We start from the raw sequence: 11,824 nt of genomic DNA, 5'->3' as shown, positions 1-11,824 counted from the left end.
TTTCTCAATTTGCAGTCCGGCTCTGCCCCTATCCCCCGCGAATACTGAGGGAGAAGTGTATTGTAATAAACTCCAGGGAGTTAACTGTTTATCACTGAGATGTGACAGATATTAAATATGAAAAATCCCAGATCAATTATAACAACATATATTTTAAATACTGTATTATGTGACGTGCTCAGACCCACAACCCTGTGTATTAGTATAAAACTTAACCAGAGCCGCCACTGGGACCATCATGGCATGTCACTGTCCCTACCGCTATTGCAAAATGCTTGTGACTAAATCAATATATATTAAAACAAATGTGTTTTTGGTTGGTCACATGTGAAAGCGACTGCTGAGGTTCTACATCTAAACTGTGAGACGCTCAAATTAACCCCCCCCCCCCCCGAGTTTTGCGGCCTTCATCTGGAGGGGAACTTACTGCGGCTGCACTAACCAGATGAGTTGGCAAGGCGGAAACTGTAAAAGCGAACAAGGAGGACAGATTAAGATATCCAGGTTTTACTTCCATTGAAAGCAATGGGGGAGGGAAGTTTTATCTTTTGTACAGATATTGGTTGATTATAAGTGCTTGGTTGATTAGCATTATTTGTATATAAATTGTATTGCACTTTTTGTTGGCATTAAAAACTAAATAAAGTAAAATTAAAAAAAAGAAGAAGAAAGCAATGGAAGTAAGGAGGACACAGTGGCTTAGTAAGGGGGAGGGGTCTGCCCCTGGCACCATCTTGGTGAGGGCACCAGCACCCCATTCCTTCCCCTGCCGCGCGTGATCCTTCACTTTCCCCCAACCGTAAGCTGCTCATGCCAGCGTTGGCTCTCCCTCGGATGTCACTGCCGGGCCCTGTGCCTAGTAAGTGACATCCGAGGGAGAGCCAGCGCCAATGCGGGCAGTAAGTTGGTGTAGGCAAGGGGTGCACGCGGGTAGCAGGAGGGCAGGGAAGAGGGCGGGGGAGGGTCACCACCGCCCTGGGGGCCTCTCACCCTCGCTATGCCACTGGGAGGACAGACTGAGATGGCTGGGCTTTACTTTTATTGAAAGCAATGGATGTTTCAATCCGTAATCCTTTTTCTGGAGCCCGAGGGTAACCCTAAAAAAGGTCCAAGGAGCAAACGGCAGCCGACTTGCCTATAAATGAAAGCATTCATTCTCCTCTCCCTTGCCATACTGGTACACGTGATCAGAGGGCCCTACATTTAGTGAGAATGAGATGGTTTGGTCGTAGGATGGGGTGTAGGAAGAAGATAGCAGAGGCACTGTCAGAAGGCAGAACAAGCTTTACGTGCTGATAGAGTCTTGTGAGTTGTCTTGTGAGTTGCGGCTTGAGAGGCAGATCTTTGGGCTACCAAAGCTGAGCTTTTCTGGTACTGTATTAGTTTTTATTTTTTAACTCTCCTGCAGCCCCAGTCAGAAATAGCAATAGGAAAACTTCTGTACTGAAAGATGCTGCCAGTGACCATGTTCTGTCCACTGTTGGTTAATCAGTTTGATAATGTGGCTACTGGAGTTCTGTATCCAGTGTCAGCCTCTCTGGTACCCAGTTCTTGAGATGGTGGAGGGTGTTTTGAGATTTTGCTGGCTCTGAGTAACTGAATCCTTTAAATTACCTATAGTGCCTTAAAATAAAGTCTTTACACCCTGCTGTCTAAAATTGCCACTCAAAATGCATTAAAGTAGGCCTTCCACTGATCTGTATAGTCATTACGGGGTCTACATTCAGCATGATTTAAGCAGGCAAGAGAGTTGGCAGGCTGCTGTTATTTCATGGTATTTAATTGGGCAGTTATTGATCATGTAAAAACCGACTAGAAAAAGGGGAGCCTGTGGACAGATGCCGGGAGGAAGTGGCTAGTATGTGGATACTGGCAAAATTTTATGTTAGCATTTGCAAGACTGACTGACCTCATTTTCACTGCTTAGCTATGCAGGTGCTGACCCTGAATCTTGGCCGTCATCCACATAATGTTTGGGTGGCAGCCTGAAGCTGACCTTCCATTCCTCCTGCCACCTCCCAACAAGGTCCAATCCTCCTCCTAACACTTCCTCCACTGCCAGTTTTGAACCCTTCTTGCCAATCCCTCGCCTTAGAAAAGGGTCCCTCCACCATTCCCCAAATCCCAAGATAACCCCCCCAGGCCTATCTTAACAGGCCTGGTGATTTACTGGTCTTTAGGTCGGGAGTGAACCTTACTCCTACACCTAGTATCTTTGGATTAAAAATGGATGCCATGACCTCTAGCAATAGCCCTCACAGTGGAAGTGGCGGAGACAAAAATGGTGACATAATTCAAAATGCATTGGATAAGCACAAAGGGTCCTTAAATACAAAAAGGATGGAATCAAAACAAAACCTATTGTTTCTTAGACAGTAATTCCAATAGTAGGGAAGTAAGGTCAGTACTGTCTTGTTCATTTAATCAGAATTACACAGAAACAGAACAAGGTACATCATTACCAAAAATACTATATACTGTATAAGGCATCAAATCACCAACAGCAATTGACATAAAAAGAATGTTGTACCACCCAAATCTTATATAAACATCTCTGGCTCAACTGTGTTTATACTCCTTGGCAGTGGAGACAGACACTGTGCCAGATAAGCAGCTGGCATTATATATATATATATAAAAAAGCAGGTATAGACATTTTACAGCCTTAAATGTTTAAAGCTGACAGCAATTTTAGAAACCTGGACATACCACATAGCAATGTTTATAGCCCTTCTACCTAGACCTTTTTGTATGGCACATTTAAATCCAAGTTTCCAAGTTGATTAAAATTTGATATACTGCTTATAATAGCTGTCTAAGCGGTGTACAAAGTTACAATCTAAAAGTTTAAAAATGTTGAGGAATAAAACAAGGACATAAGACGTAACACGACATACTGGAACAAATGGAGAGAAGGGCTCAGTTGAAATAGGACAGAAGAACAGAACTGGATGGCTAGCTTTGCGCTTCCTTTATTGGAATCGGGAGGAGTAGGGATCTCAAAGGTCATAAGCATCCTTAAATAAGAAAGTTTTAAAGTTTGTTTTAAATTTGTCAAGATTTGTCTCTTCTCGTAAATATATTGGAAGCTGCATGGGAAAATTTGAAGTGACTCCAAAGTAGTTCTGGTCCTGCAAGGGAAACATTGCCTTAGAGGTAAACATCCTGTGACCTCAACCACTGCCCACCATACCTCCTAACAGCCTCCAGTGCAAAATTCCGCACTCTACTTCTACTTTAGATGCAAATCATGCTCGCAGATGGCCTTTTCCCAACCGACCTTAGCGAAATCATCATCATCCCGATTCAAAAAGACCCAAAAGGACCAACTGACTAGAGAGTTGCGCGGGGACAGAAATCCCACCCGTCCCTGCCAAAGTCCCACCCGTCCCTGCCAAAGTCCCACCTGTCCCCACCCATCCCCGTGAGGAATCCCACCCGTCCCCACGAGTAATCCCCTCCATCCCCACCCATCCCCGCAAGGAATCCCCTCCATCCCCACCCGTCTCCGTGAGGAATCCCCTCCGTCCCCACCCGTCCCTATAAACTACGGAAATAGTTATTTCATTTAATTATGCTACTGAATTAAAGACTCTGGTAGAAACCCATTTACAAATAAGCAAAGCGACTTTATTAATTTGGAAATGTTAATTGGGAAGAATACATACTTTGTAAACGGGTTTCTACCAGAGCCTCTAATGTTTATAAATTTTTATCAACACAACTAATATATTACTTTATCCTAAAGCAAAAAAAAAAAAAAAAGAAATAGAATTTTTTTCCTACCTTTGTTGCCTGGTTTCTGCTTTCCTCATGTTCTCATTCAATTCCTTCCATCCATTATCTCTCTTCTCTCTGCGTCTTCCATTTGCTCTGTTACTGTGCCTCTCCCTTTCTCCCCCCTTCCAAATTCGTCTGGCACCCATCTTCTTCCCTCCGCTCCCCCCATAGTCTGGCATCTCTGTCTTATTCCCTGCCAGCATCTTCTACCCACTCTCTCTTCCCCATTTCCTTTCAGCATCCTTCTCCTCCCCATCTTCCCCATGTCCTGTCAGTGTCCTTCTCCCCTCTCTGTCTTCCCCATGTGCTTTCAGTGTCCTTCTCCCCCTTTGTCTTCCCCATGTGCTATCAGCGTCCTTCTCCCCCCTCTGTCTTCCCCATGTCCTTTCAGCGTCTTTCTCCACTCCTTTGTCTTCTCCAGTGCTTTCAGTGTCCTTCTCCCCCCTCAGTTTTACCTTAAGCGTCTTTTCCTCTCCACTTCACCTTTCCTCCCTTTCTCCCTCCCTGCCCCTTACCTTTGTGGTGCTTCCCCGCCCGACTGACAACAGAACAGGCCCAGTTCGACAAACCTCCCTGACCTGTAGCCACGAATCTACATTACCTTCTTACAGCAGCCCCCCCTTGGTTCGCCACTGCCGATCGCAGCACACAGCCGAAGTCTTCCCAATGTCAGCGCTGACATCGTGGAAGACTTCCGTTCCGATTGGCTGTGTGCTGCGGCAGGGCAGGTCGGGAGAAGACGAGCCTCGCATCCAACCCAGCAGGAATCCTGCAACCCTCAGAGGCGTCCCCACGGGATCCCCGCGACCATAGGGGGCATCCCCACGGGATCCCCATGACCCTAGGGGGCGTCCCCATGGGATCACCATGACCCGAAGGGGGAACCCGCGGGTCCCGCAGGATTCCCGTCGTCCCCGTTCCCGTGCAGCTCTCTACAACTGACCAGCCATCCAACTACAGACCATTGCTTCAATACCTCTATATGTCAAACTAACAGAAGGTCTAGTAGCAAACTCCTCACCAACTATCTAGAAGACCACAACATACTTCACCCCACACAGTCTGGCTTCAGAACCAACTTCAGCACAGAGACATTACTGGGATCCCTTATGGACACAGCCAGACAACATCTTAGCACTGGGAAAAAAATGCTGCTCATACAACTGGATCTGACCGCAGCATTTGACCTAGTAGACCATAACATCTTACTGCAAATTCTGGACACAATAGGTATCTCTGATAAAGTATACTCTTGGTTTGAAAGCTTCCTGAAATCCAGAACATACAGAGTAAAATCGGATAAAGTAAAATCTGAACCTTGGTCCAACTCCTGCGGCGTACCTCAAGGATCCCCACTATCCCCTACTCTATTCAACCTATATACTGCCTCCCTCGGAACATACCTGGACAATCTAGACATTACCTCCTATAGTTATGCTGATGACATTACCATCCTCATACCGTTTGATCAATCAAAGATCGCCATGACAGACACACTACATCGAACACTAGAAGCAGTAGCGACCTGGATGAAAGATCACAAATTGAAACTCAATCCAGACAAAACAAAATTCATCCTCCTAGAAAATAACAAAGCCCCCACCTTAACCAATATAGAAATCAACTCAATCAACTACCCCATTCAAACCACCTTAAAACGATTAGGAATGACTATAGACAGATGCTGCACCATGCAGCATCAAATAAACAAAACAATACAGAAATCTTTCGCAGTAATGAGAAATTTAAGATAAGTACGAAAATTCTTCGAAAGACCACAATTTCAGCTCATAGTTCAATCCCTTATACTAGGCCTACTGGATTACTTCAACATCCTCTACCTCCCCTGCCCTGCAACAATGACTAAACAACTACAAACAATCCAAAATACAGCTCTGAAACTCATCTACTCACTGAAGAACCACGACCATATTACAGAAGCATACATCGACTCATGGCTACCAATTCAAGAAAGAATACTATTTAAATTCTACTGCATGCTATTTAAATCATTAAACGGAGACAGCCCAATCTACCTAAACAACCGCCTCTACCAAACTACGTCACCCAGACATAGAAAAACACCCCCCCCTTTCACACACCCTCCAATCAAAGAAGTCAAACGGAAAAAACTGTATGACGGCCTCCTAGCAGCAAAACTGGATAACCAGGTCTCCAACCTACTGATAACCACCCCCGAATACAAGATCTTCAGAAAAGAAATAAAAACGATACTCTTCAAGAAATCACTGAAACACTCTTAATATATCAATTACCTTCCATCCTCCTGCCTTCACCCCGCCCACAGATACTACCAGTTCTTCTCAACTTCTCTTGAATTCACCAATGATCTTCTACTGTAACCCTCCATTTATATCTCTTTTGTAATCCGCCTTCTCAACTTCTCTTGATTTCACTAATGATCCTATATTGTAACCCACCATTTATAACTCTTTTGTAATCCGCCTTGAACCGCAAGGTAATGGTGGAATAGAAATCTCTAATGTAATGTAATGTATGTGGGGAGGGGTGGGGGAAGAGACACTGCAAACCCTTGCGATCCTGGGCAAGTCACTCAGTCCTCCAGGTACATTAGATAGATTGTGAGGCCACCGGGATAGATCGGGACAAATGATGGAGTACCCAAATGACAAACAAACAACTAACTTTTGTTGGACAGAGCAAAGGCTCAGTGTCTACACCATACAAAAAGGCATGGGTTGAGATGCAAGGGGCTCTGGGCAGAATGATGAATTTGCTGAGAACCAAACAGGATCACAGAAGAAAACTGCTGCACCCAGAGGGGGAAGGGGACAGGTGAAGGGAAAAAGTGTTTGGCATGGTATTGGAAGTAGCAGGTGTGGAGTTGGAGGGGTTCCAAATGACAGAAATGGCAATCATGCTCACAGATTATCTTTCCAAAAATACTAGGACTAGGGGGCATGTGATGAAGCTACTAAATAGTAGATTTAAAACAAATTGGAGAAAATATTTATTCATACAATATATAATTAAACTCTGGAATTCACTGCCAGATAATGAGGTGAAATTAGTTAGCTTAGCAGGGTTTAAAAAAGGTATGGATAATTTCCTAAAAGAAGAGTCCTTGGGCCATTATTCAGATGGCTTGAGGAAATCCTCTGGTTTTTTTTTTTTTGATAGGATAAGCAGCATATAATCTGTTTTACTACTTGGGATCTAGCTAGGTACTGGAAACAGGGTACTGGGCTTGATGGACCTTCGATCTGTCCCAGTATGACAATTCTTATGTTCCCCCCAATGAAGGAGAAAGGTATCCAATACTGTCTTGCCATGTTTCCTGGACAGAACTGAGGAAAATTATTGTTGAATGGAGTGATAAAAAGATCTATCAAAGGGGTGTCCCACTCTTGAAAACTCTTGTAGGTGACACTGTTGTTCAAGGACCACTCATGGGGAAAATGACTTTTACTTAAGTCTGTCTGACCACATTGCCCTTGCTTGCCAGGCATGTATGTGATCCTGAGGGATATTCAGTGAGAAATGGTCCATTTTCACATGCTGATTCCCAACATAGGGTTAGATTCACTAAGCAAACCAATCGTGTACCGATTGGTTTGCGACCCGATTTTCTTCCGACCCGATTCACTAACCTCTGTGCCGATCCGATTCCGATCCTTCCATGCAAATGGGGGGAAATGGCATGCAAAGTAGGCAGGCAGCGATTCGCTAAACAAAAATCTTGAACACCGACTGGGCTGGGCGATGAACAAGAAGCGACTGCTGGGGACCAGTCACTCACGTCCTTTCCGACTGTCCTGCCAGCCCAGAAGACTTGAAATAAATCTGCTCTCTGCCTCCCCGACTCTCTCTCTGCCTCCCCGGCTCTCCTGCTATCTGCCGCGACCTGCTCTCCGCCTCCCCTGACTCTCCTGCTCTCTGCCGCCTTCCCTGCAGTGCGAGCCCATGGTTTTAACCGTCTTTAAACCCGTGGGTTAAAACCACGGGCTCGCACTTCAGGGAAGGGCGGCAGAGAGCAGGAGAGTCAGAGCCAGTAAAAAAAAGTTTAACAAAACAGACAGCAAACACATACATAGACCATCTACAGGCAAAGTAGATGGTCTGCGCATGCGTCGGGACCGCTACCCAGCGATCCGTATCATCAGATGGGGGCGTGCCTCCGATTGCCCCCATTTACATAAAGATGGTTGCTGAATCGGTCGGCCTGCCTCCAATCGCCCACGGATCAGACAGATCGGAAGGTTGGTGAATCTAGCTCATAGTACTGTACAGTACAATCCTATTTTTCCCTGCTTATTCATGTAGTAGAAGGCTACCTAGCTGGTTGAATTAGGCTAACTTTGCTGGACAGCCATTTCTGAAAGTCCTTAAAGTGTTCCATATTTCCCCAAGCTCTAAGGAATTTATTTGATGAAACTGTTCCTGAGTGAGCCATACACCATGAAGGCGAAACACGTCTAGATGAACTCCCCATCCCAGTTTGGATGCATCTTTCATTAGGGTTACATGATATTGAGGAATTTTGGAAGTGTACTCCCTTTGCCAGATTGGAATGATTTATCTGTTACGACAGTGAGTCTTGCAGTGGACTGGTGACAGAAACTATGTCCTGTAGCCTGAGACCACCAGGTGGATAAAGTTCATTGGGCTTATCTCAAATGTAGCTTTGCCAAGGGTGTTCTGTATACTCTGGATGACATGTGGCCCAACATCCTCAGTATTTGACCAATTGATGCTTGCTGACTTTTCTGAGTTTCTTCTCCAATGCAGCCTTTGTTGCAGAAGAAAGGCAGACACTTGAGTGGCGAATTTAAATTGTGTTGGGCTTACATGAGAATTGGGATAATTTATGATGAACTCTAATAACTCCAACATCCAAATGGAATATTGCTACTTAGCATAGAATGCTGCAACTATTTGAGTTTCTGTCAGGTATTTGTGGACTGGATTGACCACTGTGGAAACAAGATACTGGGCCATAGCACTCCCAATTTGGGTAGATACAGTGCTATGACTGCTTGGCTTTTTGTAAATATATGAGTTGCTGATATGAGGCCAAGAGGCAGTACACAGTACTAGTAGTGATGTTCCCTATGATTAATTTTAGATGCTTGCATGTGCCTATATGTGGGTTTAAGCAACCTTCAAGTCCACAAGACCTAGCCAGTTTAATAAATTTGTTCAGAGCCTTTGGGTCCAGGAGGGAGTAGAATCCTTCTTCCTTTTTGATCAGAAAATACTTGGAAAAAATCCCTGTTCACTTTCCTTGGTGGAATGTGCTCTAAGAGGGAAGAGAGAGTTCTTTTGTAAGTATTTCCTGATGCTGAGTGCTTAATCTTGATGTTTTCAGGGGACAATTTGGAGGAAGATCCAGTAGTTCAAGATGGTCTCTTATCTGGACTATTACTATTTTGACAATCCACCAATTTGAGATTACAAGGGGCCATATTTCTGTGAAAAATATTAGCCTCCCTTCTACTAGAAGGTCATCTTGAATGGATACAGGGACTCATGTAACTAATTTTTAGCTATCTTGGATTTTAGAATGTAAGCCACCCAAAAGGTTTAAGACCCTTGGTGTGGGATAGTAAGATTTAAATAAACTTGGAATGTATGTTCTTCTGGGTGGAGTCAAAATCCCATCCCTGGTTTTGGTTACAGACCTGCTTGGGAGGTTTGGAGCTCTCTCCTGTGTGGTATGAGAGCAAGATCCCTGTCTAGTCTAGGATGAGAGGTATGGTGGAGAATACCTCTGCCTTTGAGTAGATATGATCTGTTGCCCACTGGTCGATACCTCCTGAAGGAGGAGTCTGGGACATAAGTGGGCCTAGAGAGGGTCTTAAGGATGTTTTTATTCTGCTTGTAACAGTTGCAGCTTACTGCACCTTATCTCCAAGTAGATTTTTCTCCATGGAAAAGCAAGTCAGTTTGCTTTTACTGCACAGCAAATCTTGTCAGCCAGGCAAGTTTGTTGGTGTCAATGCCTGTTGATGAAGCTCTCAATGATATACTAAAAATATGAAAGGCTGCATGGATCATGCATTTTCTGCATACTACTATCTGGCTACTAGTTCATGGAGTTCTTCAGCCTTTTCCCTGAGGAGAGTTTGGCAAATGTCACTACACTGCACACAAATACATGTTCATGGAGAGCTGACAGGATGCTAGGTAGGTCATTCTGAAAAATCTTAAGACTCCAATGTCTGAGCTTCTCGCCCAGGGGGCACAGAGGACTGAGTCTAGGAAATTTGGCCCTTTTGAGAGCAGATTCAATCACAATGGAATGGTGAGGAAGATATTGCTTCTCAAATTTAGGAGTCTTTTGGACTATGTGCAAAGAGTTGACCTTTTAGAGTTGGGGGCTCTCCCACATTTTCATCTGAACTTCATTCAGGATTCTGTGAATGGGCACTGTCACAGCTTCCTTGGGTGGGTTGAAGACTCACCCTGTGCTCCTTCATCACTAGCTTTAATGGGATGGCATGTGCCAGGACATACATCTCTTGTGAGGCAAGGAGGGATCTAAAGAGATGCCTAGTGGCCCCTCCTCCAAGAAGATCTCTGGTTCCTTTTCAGAATCTCAGAAGTGCTCTGAATCAGATTTATATTTATAAAAGAACTTCAGGGTGTTTGAGTTTTGATTTACTGACACCTACCTCAGGTCTTGGCCAGGGGCTATCAAAAGACACCAAAGATTCCTGATGTGTTGAAGGTTTTTCCCTGATAACACTGGAAACTGACATTGGTGCAACCAACAGAGACTCCAAAACCCTTTGATCTCTCAGTGCTGGAGTGCTTCCTTCGGGCAGTACATGTGTCTTGCAGATTGACTGGACCACTTATGGTCTCAACATAAATGATGTAAAAGAGACAGCATTGCTTTGAACAAAGAAGTGCTCCATTCTCTTTTCAAAATTCTTTGAACTGTTCAAAGGCAGCTATTGACAAAGGCATGGGCATCTCAGTAGGAGGGGGCCACTTCTTCCTGAGTTAACTGGAGTATATCAACATTTAGGTTTCAAGTCCATGGAGGCTGTCTCCAATGTCACACTTTCTCCAATGTGACAGAAGATAAGCGGTTCTCACACTTAGGGTGCCTAGAGGACACCAATGATCACAGTGCCTCAATGCTCTTGGTATTGTGGTTCAATGAAGGCCAATGTCAAGTTATTGCAGCTTCAACCTGACAACTAGCATCATGTTCCTTTGGCACTGCTAAAGATGAGAATGAATCCTTCCCTCTTCTTCTGGCAAGCAGGCATCAGACAATGACTGATCACTGTTATTTATCGATGCTTGATCTTAAGGGTGATCAAGACACTCTTGATGTCAATGCATCTGGAACAATTTCCCATAAGGACATAAAAACTTAAGGATTGCCAAACTGAGACAGACTGAAGGTGGCCAACCCAGGTCCCAAGTACCTAGCTAGATCCCAAGTAGTAAAACAGATTTTATGCTGTTTATCCTAAGAATAAGCAGACGATTTCCCCAAGTCATTTCAATAATGGACAAAGGACTTCTCTTTTAGGAAATTATCCAAGCCTTTTTTTAAACCCCACTAAGTTAACTGATGTCACCACATTCTCCAGCAACAAATTCCAGAGATTAATTACATGCTGTGTTAAGAAATATTTTCTCTGGTTTGTTTTAAATCTACTTCTTAGTAGCTTCATCACATACCCCCTAGTCCTAGTATTTTTGGAAAGAGTAAACAAATGATTCACATCTACCCTTTCCACTCCATTCAGTATTTTATAGATCTCTATCATATCACCACAATATCTACTTTTAAAGAAATCCAGGGTCTCCTTACTTCTAGGAGACCCCACAATATGGATACCCCAATCAACATCTGGCATATTAAAATTACCTATTAGTAAAACTTCCTCTTTTACATCTATATTTTGAATATCTACAATTAAATCTGTCCACTTCTTTGGTCTGAGAAGGCCTGTATATCACATCAATGTAAATTGATGTTTCATGCCCTCTCTACAGACTAACCCACGGTGTCTTTTCCTTACCCTGTAGGTCCTGCAAT

The sequence above is a fragment of the Geotrypetes seraphini genome, chromosome 4 (genome assembly GCF_902459505.1).
Source record: "Geotrypetes seraphini chromosome 4, aGeoSer1.1, whole genome shotgun sequence".
In the NCBI taxonomy this organism is placed as follows: domain Eukaryota; kingdom Metazoa; phylum Chordata; class Amphibia; order Gymnophiona; family Dermophiidae; genus Geotrypetes; species Geotrypetes seraphini.
This window is presented reverse-complemented; position numbering follows the sequence as displayed.